We start from the raw sequence: 25,600 nt of genomic DNA, 5'->3' as shown, positions 1-25,600 counted from the left end.
GTGAAAATCTGTCGTTCTGCCCCTGAGCGAGGCAGTTAACCCACCGTTCTTAGGCCATCATTGAAAATAAGAATGTGTTCTTAACTGACTTACCTAGTTAAATAAAGATTGAATAAAAGGTGCAAAAAATGTTTTTTTAAATACAGATTTCCGATTGTTATGAAAACTTGAAATCGGCCCTAATTAAAATCGGCCATTCCGATTAATCGGTCGACCTCGAATACACACAATCAATCAAGTCAAATTGATTTATAAAGCCCTTTTTATATCAGCCGATGTCAAAGTGCTATACAGAAACCAAGCCTAAAACCCTAAACAGCAAGCAATGCAGATGCAATTCTGGCTGTGCCGGGGTTGAGATTATAACAGAACATGGCCATGATGTTCAAACGTTCATAGACGACCAGCAGGGTCAAATAATAATAATACTCACAGCCAAAGCTGTCCCATGTATAGAGACATTAACCCTTTCCACTCATGGGAATTGGCCTAAATGGATCAGGCTAAATGTAAATGTTTCTTACAGAAGGAATATGGTAAGCATATGCATAAGTATTAAGGCTATAACGGTACATGCATTCGTACCAAACCCTTCGATACGAGGACCTCGGTTTGGTACAAAAGCGTTCGGTACGAGGACATTGGTTCGGTCTGCACTGTGAACCCAAATGAATATATAATAAAATATATTTTAAATAATAAAAATATGGCTATGCCTATGCTATGTTGTATGCCATTGCCTCGTGAGTAAATCTGAGATGAAAAAACATTGTAGGCTATTCAAATCAAATCAAATTTATTTATATAGCCCTTCGTACATCAGCTGATATCTCAAAGTGCTGTACAGAAACCCAGCCTAAAACCCCAAACAGCAAGCAATGCAGGTGTAGAAGCATTCCTTTTTTACCATGCCAATATATCCTCCAAACACCGGCTTCGAGGGCATTATCACTTTCATACAACAGGTTACCAACATATTCAAATAATGATTTACATATTTTCATTAAAAACGTTATATTGTTGAATTTATTCATATTATTTCATCCTTCCACAAGATATAGTCCCGAGACAAATCTAGGGTTGCTACCCAAGCCGGCTGGTCATCCGATCTATCGGTTCGGTTAAGCTAGCCAACAACGGCTAACTTACAGTCACTTCAAACAGTTCAGCCAGAATAACAGCAAAGTATCTGCATTTGCGTTTGTTTAAGCTGTTTTCAATTTTTTGGGATACGTCCATAACAATGAGCTATGATGCGCGATTTTGCCTGGAATAGACAATGTGCTCTATTGTCAAGACACTGTTGTTCTAAGGACATAGCCAACAACACAGCTAACACAATCATTTCATACTGAAGCTGGAAAGACAGCAAACTAGCTGAATTTAGTTTTGTTTGACCTGTTTTCTATTGACTTTTCTTTGTATATATATATCCATAAAAACGATGCCAGCTGATTCATAATTTGGAGTGGCCCGACTCCCAACACGTTCATTACTATCTGACAGCTGGAGATCGAATTTGAATATTGAAACAATGTTGCAAATGACGGAGAGACAGAGAGCAAAGTTTAAACAAATCGCTGTTGAAATTTAAATGCCAATCTGAAAGAAATGGGAGATAATGGCTAGATGCTTTTCATAGTGGAGATCAAATATAAAAACTGCCTGGCTGGGCTGATGACAGTGGATTGCGCAGTGAGCTGTAACAAAGTAAATAGGCATTTCAACATCATAGCTTCAACCGGTGGTAATTTGTGGAAAAGACACCGGCTGGAATGCAGTTTTAACCAATCAGCATCCAGGAATAGACCCACCCATTGTATAATATAATCATAGACTCTTCCTTGTGTAGCAAAGCAAATTAGGAGATTATCTAATCAATGGAAGATGGGATTAAAATTATTGAATAATTAAAAGTTAAATGAGAAGTACAGTGCCTTGCGAAAGTATTCGGCCCCCTTGAACTTTGCGAACTTTTGCCACATTTCAGGCTTCAAACATAAAGATATAAAACTGTATTTTTTTGTGATGAATCAACAACAAGTGGGACACAATCATGAAGTGGAACGACATTTATTGGATATTTCAAACTTTTTTAACAAATCAAAAACTGAAAAATTGGGCGTGCAAAATTATTCAGCCCCCTTAAGTTAATACTTTGTAGCGCCACCTTTTGCTGCGATTACAGCTGTAAGTCGCTTGGGGTATGTCTCTATCAGTTTTGCACATCGAGAGACTGAAATTTTTTCCCATTCCTCCTTGCAAAACAGCTCGAGCTCAGTGAGGTTGGATGGAGAGCATTTGTGAACAGCAGTTTTCAGTTCTTTCCACAGATTCTCGATTGGATTCAGGTCTGGACTTTGACTTGGCCATTCTAACACCTGGATATGTTTATTTTTTAACCATTCCATTGTAGATTTTGCTTTATGTTTTGGATCATTGTCTTGTTGGAAGACAAATCTCCGTCCCAGTCTCAGGTCTTTTGCAGACTCCATCAGGTTTTCTTCCAGAATGGTCCTGTATTTGGCTCCATCCATCTTCCCATCAATTTTAACCATCTTCCCTGTCCCTGCTGAAGAAAAGCAGGCCCAAACCATGATGCTGCCACCACCATGTTTGACAGTGGGGATGGTGTGTTCAGGGTGATGGGCTGTGTTGCTTTTACGCCAAACATAACGTTTTGCATTGTTGCCAAAAAGTTCAATTTTGGTTTCATCTGACCAGAGCACCTTCCTCCACATGTTTGGTGTGTCTCCCAGGTGGCTTGTGGCAAACTTTAAATTACACTTTTTATGGATATCTTTAAGAAATGGCTTTCTTCTTGCCACTCTTCCATAAAGGCCAGATTTTTGCAATATATGGCTTATTGTTGTCCTATGGACAGAGTCTCCCACCTCAGCTGTAGATCTCTGCAGTTCATCCAGAGTGATCATGGGCCTCTTGGCTGCATCTCTGATCAGTCTTCTCCTTGTATGAGCTGAAAGTTTAGAGGGACGGCCAGGTCTTGGTAGATTTGCAGTGGTCTGATACTCCTTCCATTTCAATATTATCGCTTGCACAGTGCTCCTTGGGATGTTTAAAGCTTGGGAAATCTTTTTGTATCCAAATCTGGCTTTAAACTTCTTCACAACAGTATCTTGGACATGCCTGGTATGTTCCTTGTTCTTCATGATGCTCTCTGCGCTTTTAACGGACCTCTGAGACTATCACAGTGCAGGTGCATTTATACGGAGACTTGATTACACACAGGTGGATTGTATTTATCATCATTAGTCATTTAGGTCAACATTGGATCATTCAGAGATCCTCACTGAACTTCTGGAGAGAGTTTGCTGCACTGAAAGTAAAGGGGCTGAATAATTTTGCACGCCCAATTTTTCAGTTTTTGATTTGTTAAAAAAAGTTTGAAATATCCAATAAATGTCGTTCCACTTCATGATTGTGTCCCACTTGTTGATTCTTCACAAAAAAATATTTTATATCTTTATGTTTGAAGCCTGAAATGTGGCAAAAGGTTGCAAAGTTCAAGGGGGCCGAATACTTTCGCAAGGCACTGTATATGCTACAATGAACTAGAGCCAACAGGTAAGATGCTATTTAATACTTTGAATGGAAGTGTTGTTATTTGTAACTGTAGGACAGTATAAAAAAGTGCATGCAGATTCAATTAGCTTAGCTAGATTGCTAGCTAATTTAGCTGGCTAGCTATCTAATTTAGCTGGCTAGCCATCTTAGAAGACGGATGTATGTGGAGGTCCTGGGCTGGCATGGTTACACATAGTCTACAGTTCTGAGGCCGGTTGGACGTACTGCCAAATTCTCAAAAATTAAGTTGGAGGTGGCTTATGGTAGAGAAATGAACATTAAATTCTCTGGTAACCGCTCTGGTGGACATTCCTGCAGTCATCATGCCAATTGCACTCTCCCTCAAAACGTGAGACATCTGTGACAAAACTGCACATTTTAGAGTGGCCTTTTATTGTCCCCAGCTCAAGGTGCACCTGTGTCATGATCATGATGATTATTCAGCTTTTTGATATGCCACACCTGTCAGGTGGATAGATTATCTAGGCAAAAAAGAAATCCTAAAACTAACAGGGATGTAAACAAATATGTGCACAAAATTTGACAGAAGTAAGCTTTTTTTGTGCGTATGGAACATTTCTGTTGCATTTATATATTGTTTTACATGTTGCGTTCATATTTTTGCTCAGTATCATTTCAATGTACATTTGTGTTCTATTGCCAGCATGACTAGCTGTTATAAAATGCGATCTTACAGTGTTAAGCTTTCAAAAGGCAAACAGATCGTAATTTTGGTGCGCACAGAAAGGAGTCATGAGTGCGTTCAGGTGTATGTTTCCGATTTTCTTCACAATAGACAAGGATAGGCTCATTCTGTTCAGAACAACCAAGTGTATGACGCCATGTCTTCTTGTAACAACATCAAAAACATAGTCCAATTTAGGTGTTTCTCAGTGCCCAAATCTGCCATTTTCAACCCTTATACATACGGGTTTGAGTAGCGTTATTTGGGTTGTTTGGGTTGTTATTTGGATTCATTCTGAAATGTTATTATTTTTGTACTTGCTTAACATTTTACTGTACCGTTAGGAGCAGTAAAACACTTCACTACACCCACTATAAAATCTGCTAAACTGTATATGCGACCAATAAACATTGATTTGATGTATTAGTAGCAGTAGCAATTATCCAATGAAAAGGGAAATGGTGGTAGGCTACAAGATGGGGTGGATATCAAGGTCTGAAGCCCCCCTCAAATAAAAAGTGTGTGTGGAAGAAATGGAATATTAGATTCAGGAAGCGTCTTTACTCCTGCAAGGGTTGAGTACACACCAAATTTCCCAGGTGAGGAGAAACTTGTTACTGACAAGATCAAAAGCCTGACTGCACAAAGCCATCCCATTTTCTGTGATGCCTGTGTCTACCCGGAGACTTTCCCATCTGTTAAGAATCCAGAGCCAGTAACGGCAGTAGCAGAGCGAACATACACACCACACACACTGGAAGCACTTCTTTGAAGAACATGGGCATTATACGTGCACCTTTTTGCCTCAAAAAGGAGTTTCCCAAAGTGGAGTAAGGTTGGATGTCCCAGTCCAACTTCAAATCCAGATAGCTATGCATCCCGCCACGGTTTGCCTTAGCCAGCATGTTTTCTAATCAAGCCCAACATCAACATACAATATCTTCCTCTCTATATGTCATACCTATCTATCTACATGGCGACCTGCCTATTTACGGCAAACTCAGTGGTCCTTGTGCACAAGGACCTTACAGTAGGTTGCTTTGGAATTGAATCATTGAGTGAAGTAACCTATTTGATGTTGTAAAGGAGGATGCTCCTTACATGAACCCACTTTGACAGCACTCTGTATGGCCTTAGAAGTGAGTAATCTAGTTACAGCTGTGTCTATAGGACTTCTGCACGCAGTTTGAATTCCCTAATTAGCGTATTAACCTAGTTAACTATAAAATGTATGAATGTTTGTTGAGCTCAATTGGATTTTACTTCAGAGTGAACTAAATATAAGTCTACATGTCTACATCTATAGTGGATCGGAAAAATATGTAACACTAAATTAAGGTACCCTTTAAGTGGGTTTTAAATTGTTTATTATAGAGAGAGTTAAATATTAGCATGTACTTTAAAAATCATTGTTATTGATAAAAAATTGTGTCATTTTGTATAAACAAGGTTTATACATGGTTACACAGTTAGTAGTCCTTTAAGACAGCTGGATGCTTTATAGATCCGGGGGGCTGCATCAATTAGCGCCTGGGGAACAGTTGTTGTTAAACTGCATTGCTCAAAGGTAGAATGGCTCGGGGATTCAAACCAGCGACCATTTGGTTACTGGAACAATGCTTTTAAAAACTAGGCTACCTGCCGCCTCGCCACTATTACCCAGCATTGCCACCGACATTATAGTCCCAAAACAGGACATTGAATTTGCGCCGAGACCTCAGCACTATATTGGTGAATGAGGACAGACTCAAACTGACTCATTGAGTCTCTTATCCAATCTATTCCAACAAACCATGGGCAGAATGACTCCTACATTCTGTCAGTCACATAATCACAATTCATATCAGTGAGAGTAGAGTTTATTAATTAGGCTGAAGCAAATGCATGTTAGGTGAAATCAACATCTCAATAATACACTGAACAAAAATATAAACTAGAGGTTGACCGATTAATCGGAACGGCCGATTAATTAGGGTCGATTTCAAGTTCATAACAATCGGTAATCGGCATTTTGGAGACCGATTATGGCCGATTACATTGCACTTCACAAGGAGACTGCGTGGCAGGCTGACCACCTTTTACGCAAGTGCAGCAAGAGCCAAGGTAAGTTGCTAGCTAGCATTAAATCGATCTTAACATAATCACTAGTTAACTACACAGCTTTGATGATATTACTAGTTTATCTAGCTTATCCTGCATTGCATATAATCAATGCGGTTAATTTACCATCGAATCACAGCCTACTTCGCCAAACGGGTGTTGATTTAACAAGCGTATTCGCGAAAAAAGCACTGCCGTTGCACCAATGTGTATGTAACCATAAACATCAATGCCTTTCTTAAAATCAATACACATGTATATATTTTAAACCTGCATATTTAGTTATTGCCTCCGTATTTCACTGAAAGAATAAACGTTTTGTTTTCGAAATAATAGTTTCCAGATTTGACCATATAATGACCTAAGGCGCGTATTTCTGTGTGTTATATTATAATTAGGTCTATGATTTGATATTTGATAGAGCAGTCTGAGCAGTGGTAGGCAGCAGCAGGCTCGTAAGCATTAATTCAAACAGCACTTTCCTCCATTTGCCAGCACCTCTTCCCGGTGCTTCAAGCATTGCGCTGTTTATGACTTCAAGCCTATCAACTCTCGAGATTAGGCTGGTAATACTATAGTGCCTATAAGAACATCCAATAGTCAAAGGTATATGAAATACAAATGGTATAGAGAAATAGTCCTATAATTCCTATAATAACTACAATCTAAAACTTCTTAACTGGGAATATTGAAGATTCGTGTTAAAAAGGAACCTCCAGCTTTCATATGTTCTCATGTTCTGAGTGAGGAACTGAAAGCTTTTTTACTTTTACTTTCTTCTCCAACACTTTGTTTTTGCATAATTTAAACCAAATTGAACATGTTTCATTATTTATTTGAGACTAAATAGATTTTATTGATGTATTAAGTTAAAATAAAAGTGTTCATTCAGTATTGTTGTAATTGTCATTATTGCAAATATATATATAAAAATCGTCCGATTAATCGGTATCGGCTTTTTTTGGTCCTGCAACAATCAGTACCGGTATCGGAGTTGAAAAATCATAATCGGTCGACCTCTAATATAAACACAACATGTAAAGTGTTAGTCCCATGTTTCATGAAGTGAAATACAAGATTCCAGAAATGTTACAAAATCACAAAAGCTTATTTAGCTCAAATTTGGTTTACATCCCTGTTAGTGAGCATTTCTCCTTTGCTCCTTTCTCCTTTCCTTTATTTTATTTAACTAGGCAAGTCAGTTAAGAACAAATTCTTATTTACAATGACGGCCTAACGTGGAACAGTGGGTTAACTTCCTTGTGCAGGGACAGAACAACAGAGTTTTACCTTGTCAGCTCAGGGATTCGATCCAGCAACCTTTCAGTTACTAGCCCAATGCTCTAACCACTAGGCTACCTGCAACTCCAAAATAATCCATCCACCTGACAGGTGTGGCATATCAGGAAGCTGATTAGCTGATTAAACAGCATGATCATTACACAGGGCCACTCTAAAATGTGCAGTTCTGTCACACAACACAGTTGGCATGCTGACTGCAGAAATGTCCACCAGAGCTGTTGCCAGAGAATTTAATGTTAATTTCTCTACCATAAGCCACGTTTAGAGAATTTGGCAGTATGTCCAGCTGGCCTCACAACCGCAGACCACGTATAACCACACCAGCCAAGGACCTCTACATCTGGCTTCTTCACCGGCAGGATTGTCTGAATCTAGTCCCCCGGACAACTGATGAAATTGTAGGTTTGCACAACCAAAGAATTTCTGCAAAAGCTGTCAGAAACCGTCTCAGAGAAGCTCATCTGCTTGCTCGTCATCCTCACCAGAGTCTTGACCTGACTGCAGTCCGGAGTTGTAACCGACAACAGTGGGCAAATTCTCAATTTCGATGGCCACTGACCCGTGAAAAATGCACTTCTCCAGCGTAATCGCAGACAGCGTGTATGGCGTTGTGTGCGCGAGCGGTTTGCTGATGTCAACGTTGTGAATAGAGTGCCTCATTGTGGCGGTGGGGTTATGATATGGGCAGGCATAAGATACTAACAACAAACACAATTGCATTTTACTGATGGCAATTTGAATGCACAGAGATACCTTGACGAGATCCTGAGGCCCATTGTCGTGCCATTCATCCACCGCCATCATCTCATGCTTCAGCATGATAATGCACTGCTCCATGTCGCAAGGATCTGTACACAATTCCTGGAAGCTGAAAAATGTCCCAGTTCTTGCATGGCCTGTATACTCACCAGACATGTCACCCATTAAGCAAGTCTGGGATGCTCTGGATCGACGTATACGACAGTGTGTTCCAGTTCCCGCCAATATCCAAGTTGCACAGCCATTGAAGAGGGGTGGGACAACATTCCACAGGCCACAAAGAGCCTGATCAACTATATGCGAAGGAGAAGTGTCGCGCTGCGTGAGGCAAATGGTGGTCACACCAGATAGACTGGTTTTCTGATCCACGCCCCTACTTTCTTTTTTAAAGGTATCTGTGACCAACCGATGCATATCTGTATTCCCAGTCATGTGATATACATAGATTAGGGTCTAATGAATTTATTTCAATTGAACTGATTTCCTTATATGAACTATAACTAATATGAAGTACAATCTTTGAAATTGTTGTGTTTATATTTTTGTTCAGTGTAAATTCATTCACACAGCTTACTGATACTATGTGTTTTTAGTGTGTGTTTGTGTGCTAATTACAACATAACTGTTTGTTGTAAACATTATTTGATGGAGTATAAGACTACATGAAACGGTGTCCAAAGTAAACAGGGTATGGCAAATATAGCCAGTCTTTTAGACAATCTGGTCCATTGAGCAGGATGCCTAGGTTCTGACTAGGGTTGAATATTTTCCAGGTATCTAACAAATATTAGAGAATAAAGCACTTTTCTCCTGGGTAACCCGGTATTTCCCACCAAAACCGGAAGTGTTATTCAAAAGCATTTAAATAGGCTGGATTTGATTAGAGCTTTGCTCGAAAATTCATGCCTGATGCAACCTGAGCCTGATGAGACATACATTTCATGAGCCTTACAATAAAGACATTTAATGAGCCCTACATTAAAGACGTTTCATGAGCCATACATTAAAGACATTTCATTAGCCCTACAATAGACATTTCATGAGCCCAAGCCCAAAAAAGGCCAAATGATTTTTGCCGTTATCCAATTAATAGCTATATGATATAGGCCACTGCACATTACGCATGAGAGAAAAACATAAAAGACCATAGATGCAGCTAGCTATATGCTCTCTTGGGTAAATAAATTAAAATAGCTCCAGTAGGCTCATCTTTTTGAGTGTGAACTGTATTACTGTATTGTATTATATGGACTAGAATTTGGCACACCGTTCAAACATGATAAAGCAGGGAGAGAACATGAGATTCTGGTGCAGCACATGCGGCCTACAAAGTTACAAGTATAGCGCATTTGATTTTAGAATTAATTAGTAGGCTGAGGCATATGTACCTTTCATAATATTTCCTCTAATGTTTTTATAGCCTACCTCCTCTTTCTCTCTCTATTGTTGCTCCATCAGTTAAATTAAATCAGTTTCGTTGTCCTTATCTTCATAATTCTAATGACATCCTTGAATAATATAGGTCTAGAATTACATGCAGAAGGCTTTCACTTCTCTTCATGAAGATTGAATGGTTATGGGTCTGAATAAATAACTGCTATAGCCTACCGCCTTCACGCATTTGCCCTTCTTTCAAACTACCTGTGAGTTCTACTGGCTGCTATAGTTAATAATATTCAGCAAATAAGAGCTTGCGTTCCTCTTCGAATAGTCTATTGGTATAAGAAACACTAAAATAATTCTATAATGTCCAGAAGCTATTCTAGTCTAACTTTTCCTGCATGGGACTCCAAGAGCTAAAGAGCTCTGTAAGGTTGGATGGGGAGCGTCGCTGCTCAGCTATTTTCAGATGTCTCCAGAGATGTTCGACCGGGTTCAAGTCTGGGCTCTGGCTGGGCCACTCAACGACATTCAGAGAATTGTCCGGATGTCACTCCTGCATTGTCTTGGCAAGGACCCTAAGCACGCAGCCAAGACAACGCAGGAGTGGCTTCCGGACAAGTCTCTGAATGTCCCTGAGCAGCCCAATCAAAGCCCGGACTTGAACTCGATTGAACTGAAAATAGCTGTGCAGCGACTGTCCCCATCCAACCTGACAGAGCTTGAGAGGATCTGCAGAGAAGAATGGGAGAAACGTATATCTAAACAAACCCCTGTATTATAAAAGTAAGAGTAACTACAGAAACACAAACTGTAATATTGATATGGACCAATAATGCTGTTTTTTTTAGGGAGGTACAACTGTATTTTACAGTAATGCTGATTATAGTTAAAGTGTTAGTGTCTTTTTCAAGATAGGGAACTAAGCGAGAAAATTGAGACATGTTGTACTAAGAATGAAAATACAGGTCGCTCTAAACCTTGGGCCCCTTGTGAAAATTATGAGTCAGAAATTTGGAAACCAAACAGAGAAATGGACTAAATGGACAAATGGAGCATCCCCTTCAGATGGGATGCTCCGTACAGAGAGACTTGGAAAAGTTAGAGAAAAGCTGGAAGAGGCAGAGAAGAGACACAAGAAAATAAAAGTTAAATGGGATGATTTTCAAAAAGGGAAAGAGAAGCGGACGGTATGGAAGGACAGAACAGTGAAAGGATTAATGGTGAAGCAAGTATGGGCTCCCGAGTGGTGCAGCGATCTAAGGCACTGTATCTCAGTGCAAGAGGTGACACTACAGTCCCTGGTTAGAATCCAGGATTGACTCACATTTGGCTGTGATTGGGAGTCCCGTAGGGCGGCGCACAATTGGCCCAGCATTGTTCGGGTTTGGCCGGGGTAGGCCGTCATTGTAAATAAGAATTTGTTCTTAACTGACTTGGCACCATAGCAGCATACAGCTTTAAAACTTCTTGTGGATCATTGGGACGCTAGCGTCCCATCTGGCCAACATCCGGTGACATTGCAGAGCGCAAAATTCAAATTGAATTACTATAAATATTTAACTTTCATGAAATCACAAGTGCAATACTTCAAGATTAAGCTTAACTTGTTGTTAATCCAGCTGCCGTGCCAGATTTTAAAAAGGCTTTACGGCAAAAGCAAACCATGCGATTATCTGAGGACAGCGCCCAGCACACAAATGCAAAAAAAATCATTTTCAACCAGGGAGTTCAAAAGACAGATAAGATTCAATAAAGGCATTGCCGAAACCCATCACAAAACAATACATGATGTATTAGGAGTAGCTCGGTACTGTATGACTAACAATTTAGGACGTGGTATTTTTATAACACCAGTGTCCCGCCAAAGGCCAGAGGGACCTTTTGAGCATTTGATGATGGACTTCATTGAATTAACTCCACATGAAGGAACACATATTGTCTATCAATTGTTGATATGTTTTCCAAGTGGGTCGAGGTGTTCCTGTATCGAAGAGCCACAGAGTCTACTGTGACCAAAGCACACCTGCAAGAGACCATTCCAAGTCTGACCTGGGTAAGAGCACTCTCGTTGGCACTGATGAGCATTAGAGGTAGGTGCCACACTGTGACTGGTCTCTCCCCACTCAAGGTACTAACTGGATGCCTCATGAGAATGACTAACACTCCTTTCCCTCAGAATAGGTTAACCCTTCAGGGAATGGATGAAGACATGGTGATATATTGTGTATATCACTTAACAGTGTTCTTAAGACTCTCTTCCCACGGGTGAAGGCTTCTTTGCTGAACATTACAGGTGTTGCTCACCACAACCTTTCATTGTGGTAAAGGATCTTTGAAGAAAAAGTTGGAAAGACTTCAGGTGGAAGGGACCATACCAGGTGCTCCTGACCACATCCTTTGCAGTCAAGGTATCAGAATGAGATACATGGATACACGCATCCCACTGAACAGAACCAAGAAATCAGAATGGCAAGGAACATTGGTGAATGCAAAAGGACCTGCTTCTGGATTGGTCTCACCGTGATAGTAGGGACCGTTGTCTGCCTCCTGCTGGCCAGTAATGATCTAGGCGTATCCAGGGACCGTCCCCAGCCAACAGGACCAATGCAGGCCCACATTAGAGGCCCAGAAGAAGCAGGTAAGGTTGCGAGAGGAAAACTAGATTTCAAAGACAATATGAACTCATTCCTTTCCACAGCACAGATGGTGGATTTTCCCATGATGTCAAGCAAAGAGGCGCTGAGTTAGGCCTTGAAGGTATGCCTTGAAATATATCCACTGGTACACCTCCAATTGACTCAAATGATGTCAATTAGCCTGTCAGAAGATTCTAAAGCCATGACATAATTTTCTGGAATTTTCCAAGCTGTTTAAAAGCACAGTCAACTTAGTGTATGTAAACTTCTGACCCACTGGAATTGTGATACAGTGAATTATAAGTGAAATAATCTGTCTGTAAACAATTGTTGGGAAAATTACTTGTGTCATGCACAAAGTAGATATCCTAACCGACTTGACAAAACTATAGTTTATTAACAAGAAATTTGTGGTGTGGTTGAAAATATGAGTTTTAATGACTAAGTGTATGTAAACTTCTGACTTCAACTGTGGTTATAGAAGACCTTGTGAGACCTTGTCTCCCAACCATCCCAATAGAAAGCTCACTGACTGCAGCCTGGTGTATACAGGGTAATGGGTCTGTCTACCTAGGTGAAAATGTGTGCAATTGTACAATGGACTCTGATGGAGAATCAAATTGCTCACTGACAGTTCATGATTTGCAGATGGGCAGACCCTCAAAGATTACATTGCAGAAACTTCTAGAAGCCACTCTGACAATGAAGATAATAAGTGCGAGGTGACAGCTTAGCTGTTAACTATGTTTGGATCATGGTCTGTGAACCTTGCAAAATGGGCTATATTGGGAATATTTGTCCTTGTGTGTGTGATAACACTGTTCTAAGGCTCTGTGCTCTTCACGGGTCTCAGCAACTATCATGTTCACCCCTGCCACTGCAGGGGAAACTGTTCGTTTGATTGGGCTAAAATAATTGCCATTTGCTGATGAGAATGATGAAGATAATGAGGACCATAAGTAACTCACTGAAGGCCTTAAAAAGTATAACCATGTTCTCTCCCCTGCATATGATGACAGTATTGCCATAAATTAAATTGTGTAATGAAGCACATGTGTAACTGTAGTGAAGGTCTTAAGTTAAACCATTCTACTGCAATTGTTTTACAAGTGTAAGAGCTATGGAATAAGGATCAGTTACCTTACAGAATTAAGGGTTTGAAAGGATAGTGTCTGGTTTTGTGTTGATTCCGCTGACTTTTATTAGAAGTATTTTAATAGAACCTCCTTTGATAGTTTAAGCCATAATCTAATGCTTACCTTAAAAATGTACAATAGTTATCACAGAGTGATAAAAGGAGGGAGTGTGATGGACATTTCTTTGTGTGCATATAATTCTGTTTAGCACAATGCTGTTTTATAATAACCTGTCTTGGTTGGATTCATGCGAGTAACGGATTGACTGCACAAAGGAGTAAACCACGTTATCACTCATAAGCAATTTGGCAGTACACCCAGAACATTGCTCTGGGAATTAGAACTAGTGACACAATGTCTCAGTTCCAAAGTAAGAAGCCTTGTGTGGTATAAATCAGTCACACACAGGAACAAACCATGCTTATATGACTTGTTTGTGTAGCAGTACTTTGACTTTGAGTCTTTAGTGGTGATATTCCATGACACTACCAACATGGGAATTCCAGCATTTTTACCCTTTCCAATTATTTAAAAAAACATTTTCCAAACTGCACCAATTTCGGTGCAGATTCCCTCTATGCCTCCCTTTTCGCGGTCTTAAATCATTCTTCTCGCCATCACTCTCTTTCTTTGATACTCCATGAGATTCCTTTCTGATAAGCCATTCTTAAGTACCCGTAGAGCTACTGCGTATCCCTTTCCTGCACCACCTTTGAGAACTCATCTGTCCACCATGGCACCACCCGCCATCTTCCTCCCCCCGAACACACTGGAACGGTCAATTCTGCATCCGATATAATTATAGACTTTACTGCCTCAGCGCACTCATCCACAGATCCCTTCATTGATACATTTTGTATTTGAACATCTTCAAGTTAGCCTTCTCAAAGCAACATCTCATGTTATTGCCTCTACTCTGCATACAAACATCCACATTGGCCTTACATTGAACTTGAAAATGATCACTCCCTACCGTGGTTTCTCTTCCCATTCACACCTCCCTGCCACCACTGCAGATACCAATGTCAAGTCCAAGCATGACTCTGTCCCCCTCCCATCATTAACACATACTAATCCCCTGTTATCCATAAATCCTTCAACTATACTTCCATTGTTCTTTATATTTACTTCCCCAGATTTCATTATGGGCATTAAAATCACCACACCATATTACCTTCCTACCCCTACACATCCTATCAATCCCGTCTAACTGTGCTTACATGAGACGTTTGGAGGGGTTATAGAAAATAACTATAACAATGTTACCTCTATTCCAACATATTTCTATCTCCAATACACTGTATTCCACCCCCTCTTAAACAAAAGTAGAACAAGCCCCACCTGACCCCTCCAATTCTATCACACCGTACCAAACTGAATCCCAGATTCACAAACTTCAGTTGAGGTTTGAGCCATGTCTCTTGTACACACACTACATCTGGTGCTACATCCATATCATATACAAACTTCTTAAACTCCTGCCCGTTAGCTATTAAGCTTCTAGTGTTCAATTGAAGGACCTAAATAGGTTGTTCCAAACCATCACCTCTTGGCCTCTTAACAAAGCCTACCATCAGTAACACACTACGCCGCCAGGGACTCAAATCCTGCAGTGCCAGACGTGTCCCCCCGCTTAAGCCAGTACATGTCCAGGCCCGTCTGAAGTTTGCTAGAGAGCATTTGGATGATCCAGAAGAAGATTGGGAGAATGTCATATGGTCAGATGAAACAAAAATATAATTTTTTGGTAAAAACTCAACTCGTCGTGTTTGAAGGACAAAGAATGCTGAGTTGCATCCAAAGAACACCATACCTACTTTAAATTATTTATTTTTTTAACCTTTATTTAACTAGGCAAGTCAGTTAAGAACAAATGCTTATTTTCAATGACGGCCTAGGAACAGTGGGTTAACTGCCTGTTCAGGGGCAGAACGACAGATTTGTACCTTGTCAGCTCCGGGATCTGAACTTGCAACCTTCCGGCTACTAGTCCAACGCTCTAACCACTAGGCTACCCTGCCGCTGCACTGTGAAGCATGGGGGTGGAAACATCATGCTTTGGGGCTGTTTTTCTGCAAAGGGACCAGGACGACTGATCCGTGTAAAGGAAAGAATGAATGGGGCCATGTATCGTGAGATTTTGAGTGAAAACCTCCTTCCATCAGCAAGGGCATTGAAGATGAAATCTGGCTGGGTCTTTCGGCATGACAATGATCCCAAAAACACCGCCAGGGCAACGAAGGAGTGGCTTCGTAAGAAGCATTTCAAGGTCCTGGAGTGGCTTAGCCAGTCTCCAGATCTCAACCCCATAGAAAATCTTTGGAGGGAGTTGAAAGTCCGTGTTGCCCAGCAACAGCCCCAAAACATCACTGCTCTAGAGGAGATCTGCATGGAGGAATGGGCCAAAATACCAGCAACAGTGTGTGAAAACCTTGTGAAGACTTACAGAAAACGTTTGACCTCTGTCATTGCCAACAAAGGGTATATAACAAAGTATTGAGATAAACTTTTGTTATTGACCAAATACTTATTTTCCACCATAATTTGAAAATAAATTCATGAAAAATCCTACAATGTGATTTTCTGGATTTTTTCCTCTCCATTTTGTCTGTCATAGTTGAAGTGTACCTATGATGAAAATTACAGGCCTCTCATCTTTTTAAGTGGGAGAACTTGCACAATTGGTGGCTGACTAAATACTTTTTTGCCCCACTGTATATCATTGAGTTAATAAAGCCGCATACAAACATGGTCTCTTTTTTGTTTTCTTGAGTAAGGCAGCTCTAAAATGCAAGCCAGCAGAAAATACGGAGTGTTGCACCGTGATTGGCTCAGTGTTCTGTCACTCATGGGGACACCACGTCACCGCCAAGTCTAAGGGTAGAGCTAGAAAATTAATGCCCCTTGGGTACTACCATAGTTACATTAGAAGTGCCCATCCAAGAAGACTCAAGGTCATTGGCCACAGATAAAATGACATCAAATCACATTATATCTACAGTAGCTTTGATTGGACTCATCATGTCAACATCATACTTACAAAATCTTAGCTAGCAGTCATCAAGTATCAAGTTGACAATCTACTGGCAAATCCTTTTTAATCCTTGCCATACGAAGATAAATAATTAAGAGAAATTATAGATTAAACATTTCGGTGCTCATCGGCGATTGGACATAAACATTACACAACAAGTTGGAAATTGAAATTCAACAATGAGTGGTTTGGAAGGAATCAGTGGCTAACTGCAAACATTGCAAAGCAACCATTAGCTTGCTATTCAGTGGAGTGGCTGTGTGGTCCCAAGTCTAAGATTAAGGGTATCTTTTCCTAGTTTAAAATTATAAACATTCAACATTGGCCATGCTGTCAAAGCATGATTTGTGCCACGCTCAAAACAACTTATCTTGCAACTGCAAAATCTGACTTTAGTGAGTTCAAGACAACTAGGAACTCAGGAAAAACGAGCTATGACTGGGAAAATACATTTTGAACTTTCAATACAACTCGGAATTGTAAATTCGGGACTCGGGCCTCTTTCTAAAACTACGACCTGAAGATCACTCACACCATCATGATTCAACCTTTTTCTTCCCCAAGTTCCCAGTTGTCTTGAAAGCACCATAAATGCAGAGAATGGCAAACTTTGATGACAAAGTTTGATGACAAAATTTGCCCATGAAGGACCACCACACCACCTTCCTGTTCAAGTGAGCAAAGCACAACAAGGTCCAAAAATGTATTGTATGTTGCTGCATAAATGATGTAATCTGCCAGGGAGATTAGTCTACTGTAGCTAAGAAAGTAATACTAAGTGTATGTTGTGTAGTAAGCCCATGTGCCTCACCCTAATAATTTGGTCTATTTTCACCTCTTAATTTCACCTACTGTTATGACTTGGTGATGCTCATGTAGCCTATAACCGGTTTTTGATTACAGAGCTTTCATTGTCTGCTTATATGCCCCCTTTATTTTTCCTACGGTTCTGACTTGTTGTACATTGTACACTGTAAGAACGATCCATGTTCTGAATTCTGTCACTATACATTTCAAATGTGCTGAACAAATGGTTATATTGACTACGTCCGTCCTAGCTCGCTCATTACTGTCTTAATCTAAACTACCGATTGCCCCTTATCCGCTTTAAACTACCGATTGCCCCTTATAGTTTGTACATCTCATTTGTCAGTAGAAAACACACTTGTTTAAGCAAGTCAGCCATATCTGCTATGTTTTTAAAAAAACAGTAATAGGAATACAGGAATACAGATGCATTCAATAGAAATAGACTAGCCTATATACCCAACATCTCGTCATTCATTCACAAATATAGGCTATTCATCCCCAACACAGCCTAGTGTATAGTCTAATGAAAATGTAATTTAAACAATATTCTTGAGTCTTACCTTGTAAATCTTCTGATTTCGCCAGTGTATAAAACTCGAAAGCAATCCCTTTACGTGTGCTGCGTCCCCCCCTCCCCCCAAAAAAAGTATATTATGATTTAAATTATTTTATGCATCTACCTATACATCTAGCCTGTGTTTTTGCCTCTGTGCACTCAGGTTGTCGGAATATAACTGCATTTCTACTTTACGCAACAATGCATCAGAGTGAGAGATGATGTCTGTTTCAGCCTGTGCTGTGAAGAATCCAGATGTGAGGCTATATTGTGATATGTAGCCTAGGCAAAATAAAACAGATTTGAGGGCGGTTTCACGGACTTAAATTCGACAGGTCGGGCAGTGTTAAAAGCGAGGAAGGACCGCGTAGCTCAGCTCAAACCGGTCATGGCTAGAAACCCCGATGGCTGTAGTATATACATGGTGGTAGCCCCGGAAAAATGAGCCCACCCTGCATTCCTCAAACGCGCTAAAAGGGCTTTGGGATTTGTAGTCCTACTGGTCATGCACGCAGTGTTGCCAACTAATTTTCAGGAGAAGTTGCTAGAGGCAGGTCGATTTGTTGCTAAAAGTTGCTAAAAGTTGCTAAATGACGCTGTGGCGTAATAACGTAAAACTGCGTCATTGCGTACAATACATAATAACCTTACTCAAATTTACTGACCAAAAAATATGATTTGACATTTGTTAGTTTAGATTTGTTTGTTTATTATATATTTTTTTATTTGTAAAAGTAATAAACACAACACATTTTTATATGATCACATTTTTATTTTTAAACACAACACATTGAATTATTGAACAATTACACATTATTGCACAATTACATTGTATTTATTTTCTTTTTAACTAGTAAACATACACATTCTGAACATGATAGTTTTAAGCAGTGTATTGGTAGTTAGTTAACATGGTACCTAAATGATCAACAATTACAAGTACAGGCTAATAACAAGGTAAATATGCTATCTTATTGAACAAGCAACTTAACTCAAATAATGATGTATGTGCTAAGCATCTCTCTTCAGCTCTCTCCAGGTTGTTGTGCTGCTTGGCTTGCTACCTGCTCAATGGTTTCCTCCAGATATTCCCACTGTTTTCGTACACACTGCCACCATCAGCTGTGTATCTCCGCCAGTTCCAGAAAGTCCACTCCTTGCATACGTACTGTAGATATGATGAATCATAGATTGGCAAGGAAATCCTCCATCTTCACTGTCCAACTGCATTGTCACGGAGCTGGAACCAGCAGTAGAGGGCGGAGTGGCCTTAACTTCTTTGGGATAGGGGGCGGTATTTTGACGTCTGGATGAAAAGCGTGCCCAAAGTAAACTGCCTGCTACTCAGGCCCAGAAGCTAGGATATGCATATAATTGGTAGATTTGGACAGAATTTGTAATGTAACTGGGGCCGTTGAGTGCCAACAGAAGAAGATCTTCAAAGGTAAGGCATATATTATATCACTAGTTCTGACTTCCGTGTCGCAACTCCCTGGTTGAAAATGATTTTTTTTGCATTTGTGTGCTGGGTGCTGTCCTCAGATAATCGCATGGTTTGCATTTGCCGTAAAGCCTTTTTAAAATCTGGCACGGCAGCTGGATTAACAACAAGTTAAGCTTCATCTTGAAGTATTGCACTTGTGATTTCATGAAAGTTAAATATTTATAGTAATTTAATTAGAATTTTGCGCTCTGCAATGTCACCGGATGTTGGCCAGATGGGACGCTAGCGTCCCAATGATCCGCAAGAAGTTTTAAAGCTGTATGCTGCTATGGTGCCAAACTGATGCAGAACTTTACTGGGTAGTTTATGCTGGTAACAGGTATCACCAGCCACTTCAGTCCATACCGCACCAGGAGTATGGAGTTGAGAGTGCGCAGTGACATTCTATTTCTTAACTTTGACTTGACCACACTCATTTGGCTGAACAGCCGTTCAACCTCCGCATTTGAGTGTGGCAAGGAGAGGACAGCGAGTGCAGCTTTGCACAGTTCTTCAAATGGATTTGACCCGGAAGAGTCCGTGTAGTTATTGACTGTATTTTCAGTTGAGTCCCACCTAAACAGATGGATGTTTCTCCATTGGGAAACAATTGTATCAATTGTTTGGGGCTGGTATCCCAGTAGCTCAGCTACTTTAATCATTTCAGTGGTGCCCTTATTGTGCTTTAGTGTTTCCTTAACACTGAACAAGGCCATGTTTCGCAAGGCTTCAAGGTTGTTTGGGAGCCTTGCTTGCAGCTCCTTGCTTAAAACAACAATGTAGTTGATGCACTGTCTCCGAATGACCTTTTTGTCCTCTGGCGCAAGACTGAGTTGGTACACCGTGCTCTCGAAAAGGTACCGAAGGTATGGTGATGGACTGAGATGTCCATCAATGGCATCCGTCAGGACACCCATTTTTGCCATTGGGTTGACTACTCTGCTGCAAATTGATGTTAAGAGGTGTACCAGATTGTCCAAAAGCTTGACAGGATCTGTTTGCTCTGCCTCAGATGACTTCACTGCAACTTGTACGTCAGACAGGATTGATTTCAAGAATGTCAGGTAGACATAGTTGGTCTTGTCCATGTACATGGCGTGGAGCACATCCGCCATGTAGCAACGCTCAAAGGCCTTGGTCAACTCAAAGTGGAGTTTCAGTTCTTCCCACTGGCTCAATATACGAGGTACCGCAGGCTCAATCGATCGCCAACGTGTGGCACACACTTTGGTGATCTTCAGGGGTTTCTGGCCACAATTAATGGTGGCATACACTGCTTTGTACTTCTCGCGCCGTTTTGGGGAAATGGAAAACCAGTTGTAGGTTTCCCTGATTAAGTACTCAACACTCCTAGGGACGGTTTCTTTGGATGCTGCGACAGACAACCAATTGTAAAGACTGGCACACACAGCGGATGAGTACCAAATTGGGCAATGCACATTCTTCCTTTAAAATCATGTGCACCCCATTGTGCACCCCAGTCATCATGACACATTATCAGTGCCTGAATATTCTCTTTTTTAAGGTTACACTTCTCAAGAAATTCAACTACCACCTTTGCTATTGATCTAGCATCGCCCCCCTCCAATTCACATCAGTGGACTCATCCAAAAGGAGACTGAACTTCTCATCCCCCACATCTGATGTTACCCTTTTGAGAAAATAAGGAGCCAGTACTCCCCTAATCATTTCTGTGCACTTGGTGCGGTGCATTTGGAAGTTTGTTGCTGCCACAGAATCTGAAAAGGCAGCTTTGCAAGCCATACCTAAATGGTTGCATGCTAGCAGTGAACAATGCTCTGCAGTGGCCATTGCCATAGTAGCTTCTGCGCTTTTGCAGTCATCCACTTTCTTAATCAACTGTGGTAATGCAGACTGCGTTGTGGGGTTGTACGGTTTTGATTTATTTATATGCTTTGCTGTAGCACAATGTTTTTTGATGTCATACATTTTTGCAAGCATGTCTGATCAGCAGTACGCACAGTATGCCTGACAATCATCCCCAATTACTGGCTTCAAGCCACCCTTTAAATTCAGGTACAGACTCCCACTCTTTTCTGTACTTCTGGCTGTACAATTTTGATTGAGACATGTTGATTGATGTTTTAAGTTCTGTTGAAGATCAAACATTTGTGACCAACTATATTCATTGGGTTTGTCTCGACGAACGCATACTACTGCTGCTGAAGTCAGCCAACAATGATTTTTAATTTGCTGAAATTACTGCTGGCCTGCTGCTGCCTGTGCAAGAGCGCCTGCTGCTAACGTCACTCACAATGCACTTTTGCTGCCAGGACGTGTGTTGTGACTAGATGCTGTTTGAAAAAAAAGTTGCCAGGGTACTCTGAAAAGTTGCTAAATCTAGCAACAAAATTTCTAAATTAGCATCACTGCATACACGTTCTTTTCAACGCCACAGCGTTGTGAAGCGTGTGTGAATTCGGCAAATCCATGGTAAGTGGTGTGCTTCAAGGGAACTGTAGTTTCATCATGTTCATCAAGACGCGGGCACTGTCCTGAAAATACAGGCATGCGCAAATAACAGATTAATGATGATTAAATACATTACTAGTAAAAAGTTTGGACACACCTACTCATTCATGGGGTTTTCTTTATTTGTACTATTTTCTACATTGTAGAATAATAGTGAAGACATCAAAACTATGAAATAACACATTGAATCATGTAGTAACCAAAATAGTGTTTAACAAATCAAAATCAATATTTTATTTTATTTGAGATTCTTCAAAGTTGCCACCCTGATGACAGTTTTGCAAACTATTGGCATCAACGAGCTTCATGAGGTAGTCACCTGGAATGCATTTCAATTAACATGTGTGCCTTGTTAAAAGTACATTTGTGGAATTTGCATTTGGGCCAATCAGTTGTGTTGTGACAAGGTAGGGGTGGTTTACAGAAGATAGCCCTATTTGGTAAAAGACCAAGTCCATATAATGGCAAGAACAGCTCAAATAAGCAAAGATAAATGATAGTCCATCATTACTTTATGACATGAAGGTCAGTCAATATGGAACATTTCAAGAACTTTGAAAATGTCTTCAAGTGCAGTCCCAAAAACCATCAAGTACTATTATGAAACTGGCTATCATGAGGACTACCACAGGAAAGGAAGACCCAGAGTTACCTCTGCTTCAGAGTGCAAGTTCATTAGAGCTACCAGCCTTAAATTCCAGCCCAAACAAATGCTTCACAGAGTTCAAGTAACAGACACATCTAAACATCAACTGTTCAGAGGAGACCGTGTGAATCAGTCCTTCGTGGTCGAATTGCTGCAAAGAAACCACTAAAAGATAGCAAAAATTAAAAACTTGCTTGGGCCAAGAAACACGAGCAATGGACAATAGGACCGAGTTTGGGGAACCCTGCTATATTATGTACATTTAACTTTTACCAAAGAATGTATATGCTGCTACACATTCTATCTATATTCTAATATTTACATTTCGTTTTTGTGAGCTAGTGATTTATTCTAACACGTTGTGGAGTTTTATGAGTGGGATATTTTTCCGAGTCTGCACTGACTACCTGCATCATAGTTCCTGTATTTGTCTGCATATTTCATCCCACTGAGCCACCTCAGCTTCTAAGCAAAGCATATGCATTGTCGCCACCTAGTGGAATAGTGTCAACTGTTAAATGTGTTGATGTTGGCCGCTTTTTCATTTAATTTTTGTTAATTTAAACAATTGATAGCAGATTTTAGATAAAATGTATATGGCGTATCTATTTTATATATTTGAACTCCATTTTACGTCCTTATAATTGTGTCGCTAGGTTTCAGGCACGTTGTGGACCGAATTTGTTTAATGACGTCGCAGATCATGAAGGACCCACGATCGACAGCAAGCGTTTACCCGTAAAAGTATCATTACATTCACAATGTGAATGAAATTTGTCATCAAGTTGATATTAGCTTCATCCCAGATGCTACACCGTAAATCATTTGCATACAGTATCCCCACAATACAATATTGAAAATAAAATATATCAATAGAAAAATGGTTACGTGTTTCTCAATTTTGAAGATGACCGGTTTTGGGTAGACGACTGGCTGAATGAAAGCCTAGCACTGTAGCTGTTTTTTTAGGATAGTATGCAAGTTAAGTATTGCAAAGTTGCTTTGTCTATTTCCTAAAGTATTTTTGTAATGGTAGGCTCCTGTTATTCTTGTGTTTTCCTTGGTAAAGTCGGACCTGGCTAGTTGCAGCAGCGACCAGTGGGTTTGTGTACAATCCACTTAACAAAGTTACTGTAGCTTGCTAACCTTAGCTAGCTACAGTAGTCTAACTTAGCTAAATAGTTATGGTTTTGTTTAATCAATGTTGACTAGTTAACTATCGTCAACAGATGACGAAATGCTTTTCTTGCAAATGAGTGTGCAGTATCAACGACGATCATTACTTTGTTGCATTATGAGAGCTGAGGTCTCTAGCCAATTGATACCCTGTCATATAAAAGCTACGTTGCTAGTTATGTTTTAACACTTCCAACAATGCTAAACTTTTTTGTGTGCAACCATTTACTAATCCTTTCTCCCACAGCTGTGGCCTATTTCACCTGCACCTGAAGGTTGCGAAAAATACACTGTTTCTGTATAACCTGACCCTGCAGCTTGCTGCTGGCGTCACCCACGCCATCCATGGCAACTTCTCAGGTACATACACATTATATACAAAGGTATGTGGACACCCTTTCGGCTACTTCAGCCGCACCCGTTGCTGACAGGTGTATAAAATCGAGCACACAGCCATGCAATCTCCATAGACAAATAATGTCAGTAGAATGGTTTTACTGAAGAGCTCAGTGACTTTCAAACCATGGCACCTTTCCAACAAGTCAGTTCTGTTATTGTGAAGTGGAAATGTCTATGAGCAGTGATAGGCTACACAAACGCACAGAATGGGACCGCCGAGTGCTGTAGCACTTTTAAAAAAGTCTGTCCTTGGTTGCAACACTCACTACCAAGTTCCAAACTGCCTCTGGATGCAACGTCAGCACAATAACTGTTCTTCGAGAGCTTCATGAAATGAATTTCCATTCCCGAGCAGCTGCAACACAAGCCCAAGATCACCATGCCCAGTTTGGGGAAGGCCCTTTCTTATTTCAGCATAACAATGCCACCGTGCACAAAGCAAGGTCCATACAGAAATGGTTTATCGAGATCAGTGTGGAAGAACTTGACTGGCCTGCACAGATTCCTGACCTCAACCCCATTAAACTCCTTTGGGATTAATTGGATCACCGACTGCAAGCCAGGCCTAATCGCCCAACATCAGTGCCTGACCTCACTAATGCTCTTGTGGCTGAATGGAAGCAAGTCCCTGCAGCAATGTTCCAACATCTAGTGAAAAGCCTTCCCAGAAGAGTGGAGGCTGTTATAGCAGCAAAGGGGGGGACCAACTTCATATTAATGGGCAGGTGTCCACATACTTTTGGGCAATTAGTGTAACATCCCCTCTTGTGCTCGCTCATCCCTGAGTGTTTATATGGGATGAAAGTAAGCCGAAACAGAGTAATGGCAGAATAAATAGTGTTGTAGTTTACTGATTACCTCTGTATTTCCAAGTGCCATTGAGAAGCAGAAGCTGGTATACATCCTGAACAGAGATGCAGCAGCACGTCTCACCATCTCCTCTCCCCTGGAGGCTCACAAGGCCAACCTACTGGTGTACCACGTGGTAGGAGTGGACGTGGCCTTTGAGAACCCAATGTTTGCCTGTCTAGAGACTGACTATGAGGTGAGAGCCCAGCACTGACCCCTATGATATGTGAATTGGCTCATGCACTCTTGTTACGTTCCACATAGCTGGACTTCTTTACACAGACTCAGATATGCTGCTACTTTATTCGCTCTCTACCCACCCAAGTGTTGTTGAAATGATGAGTCTTCATGTCTCTTCTCTGACAAACCACTGGAGAGAGCTTAGACACCTCTGATCCCCACACAGCTGCTCTGCTACTACAGCTGTCCTGTAAATCCTCATCCCGTCCTCTTTGTTTCCACTGACCCACAGCATGTGACCTATTACTTCTACCTCCGTCCAGGAAGCTGACAATGACCCCACTGGAGAGGCTGCATCCAATACCCAGCAGACACTGACCTTCTATGA

At 40.7% G+C, this 25,600-nt stretch overlaps 1 protein-coding gene and 1 pseudogene across 1 annotated transcript in view; one reads left to right on the top strand and one right to left on the bottom strand.

Moving 5' to 3' along the window:
• LOC109888834 (CMP-N-acetylneuraminate-beta-galactosamide-alpha-2,3-sialyltransferase 2-like) overlaps positions 1 to 18,532 on the bottom strand; it is a 39,687-nt gene extending 21,155 nt beyond the window's left edge. The window contains exon 1 of the mRNA XM_031822712.1: positions 17,991 to 18,532. The gene's annotated coding sequence lies outside the window, so the exon portion shown is untranslated. The remainder of the gene's footprint in view (positions 1 to 17,990) is intronic.
• A 4,941-nt stretch (positions 18,533 to 23,473) lies between these two features.
• LOC109888831 (splicing factor 3B subunit 3-like) overlaps positions 23,474 to 25,600 on the top strand; it is a 32,555-nt pseudogene continuing 30,428 nt past the window's right edge.

The sequence above is a fragment of the Oncorhynchus kisutch genome, linkage group LG4 (assembly GCF_002021735.2).
Source record: "Oncorhynchus kisutch isolate 150728-3 linkage group LG4, Okis_V2, whole genome shotgun sequence".
Taxonomy (NCBI): Eukaryota; Metazoa; Chordata; class Actinopteri; order Salmoniformes; family Salmonidae; genus Oncorhynchus; species Oncorhynchus kisutch.
The sequence above is the reverse complement of the archived record's forward strand: the minus strand, read 5'-3'. Positions and strand labels throughout refer to the sequence as shown.